Here is a 2,410-nt window from a genome sequence, read left to right on the forward strand (position 1 = left end):
ATAATAGGAACCAGAGAGATAGCACAATTGTTGGGCCTTTGCCTTGCAAGCTGCCTGCCCAGGAGCAACGTTGGTATGGATCCCGGCATCCCACATGTTCCCCCATACCTACCAGGAGTGATTTCTAAGCACAAAGCCAGGAGTAATCCCTGAGCGCCACCAGGTGTGGCCCAAAAACCAAAATGAAAGAAAATAAAAATAAAAAGCTATTTTGAATTTGCAGATTACATGTGTATTTCTCAGAACAAAAGTAATAAAGATTATTTTATAAAGCTGAAAATAGGGCCAGGAAGGTAGCTTAACAGTACAACACTAAAACACTTGCCTTGCATGTGTGACATTCTGGGTTTGATCTCTAGTGTTGAAAAGAAACAAAAAAGACTATAGTATTAAGAGGGCCTGGTATAAATGAAGAGTCCAGTGTGGAAAACTGATAGTTTGAAATGTAGTGATTTTTTTATTTCCTGGGTTATGGCATTCTCATTGGCTTAACTTCTAATATCTTACCAATTCCTTGTATATTTTAATAGTGACTTGCTATTTTAATGTACCAGTCTCTCACTTCCTTTATTAAGTTGATGGGTACTTAATTCTTTTTTATGTATTTGTACTACCAATCATCCCATCGAAAGCTGAGAAAGACTCGAAGACCTCTCAACTGGTAAAGCACCTGCCTAATCTTTGGAGAGCCCTGAGTTTGACACTGGATGCCCCACAATTGCAGGAAGTGTTTACAGGCTCCTCTTCTGCTACAGAAGTACTGAGTCTGGGTCAATTCAATAAATGGAGGGTAGGGGCCAGAGTGATGATACAGCTGTTAGGGAACATACCAAGTAGGTTCAATCCCTAGCATTCAATATGGTCCACAAGTCCACCAGGAGTGATTCCCGAGTGCAGAACCAGGATTAACTTTTGAACACTGTCAGGTGTGACCACAACCCCTCCCCCCAAAAAGGGGGAAATAATTGAACAAGTACTTCACCAAAAAAGTATCTTTACAAATAAACACAAAGGTTGCAATAAGCACATGAAAAATGATTTTTGGTCATTTGTTATCAATTATATATGAATCAAAATAAGAATGCAGTAACATAATGCACCAATAAAAATGACCTACCATTATAAAGGCCAGAAGTAGCATGCATATGCTGGTAGGAAAGTGAAAGAAAAGAACCTCCATTCACTTCTGGTGGGAATGAAAACTGGCCCAGCCTTTAGAGAAAACAGTATGGAGTTTTTTCAAAGTATTAAAAATTAATCAACCATATGATCTAGCAATTATACTCCTACTTATCTATTCAAAGTCCACAAAACACTCATTTAAATAATAAATGCACAGCTATATTCATTGTAGAGCTACTTACTATAATGAAGAACTGGAATAAAACCAAGAGCCTAACACCAAATGAGTAAATTCAGAAGATGTGGTATATATACACAATGGAATACTATGCATCTGTAAGAACATATGGAAATCTTATTTTTTACTACAACATGGATAGAACTGGAGGGGGTCAAGCTAAGTGAAATCAATCAGAAAGAAAAAGACAAATACTACATAATCTTATTCATATGTGGTTATAAAGAACCAAAGTCATGGAAAATACAATTTCCAAAGAACAAATTCTTAGACTCTGACGAAAAAGCATAGGTTATCAAGGGGTGACAAGAGGCCAATGAACTGGTGGTGAGATATGTATACTTTGGAAGTGGATGTGGTATGGTAACAGTGTACCTCTAAAACTTAAACATTTACATTCTTGTACACCATTGTAATCTCAATGCAAAATAAAATTTTAAAGTAAAAGTATTTTAAGCTTGGATAGTTATTATCACAAAGAGAATTTATCTAAAATAAGCTAGAATGCTTTTGACAGAAATAACTCCAGCATAATGTATTTAAATCTAATTTTCTTAGTGTCTTAGTGATTTTTTTTAAGAATTCTATACAGTTTATTCAAAAATTAAACATCTATATTTTTGTTAGCAATGAATTTTAAGCTGCAATTATATTTATTATATCAGACGTTATTTTAAATTTTATAAATCAGATTATTCTCTATTATAGCCTTTGTTTTATCTTTTTATCCTATCTCAATGTTATATCATCTTATCCTGTATATTTTATCTAATTGTTTAATGTCTTTCTTTAAATTTATTTTAATTCATTAGGAATTCGAGTTCATATTTGACATGAAGTAGAAATTGGATTTTTTTCACAGTTATAAGAAGTTTTCTCAAAATAATTTATTAAAATAAAGAATTTAATTGGGGCCATAGCAATGGCATAGTGGTAGGGCATTTGCTTTGCAAGCGGCTGACCCAGGAAGGACCAAAGTTTGATCCTCTAGCATCCCATATGGTCCCCCAAGCCAGGAGCGATTTCTGAGCACATAGCCATGAGTAACCC

This window comes from Suncus etruscus, chromosome 7 (assembly GCF_024139225.1).
Source record: "Suncus etruscus isolate mSunEtr1 chromosome 7, mSunEtr1.pri.cur, whole genome shotgun sequence".
NCBI classification, from domain to species: domain Eukaryota; kingdom Metazoa; phylum Chordata; class Mammalia; order Eulipotyphla; family Soricidae; genus Suncus; species Suncus etruscus.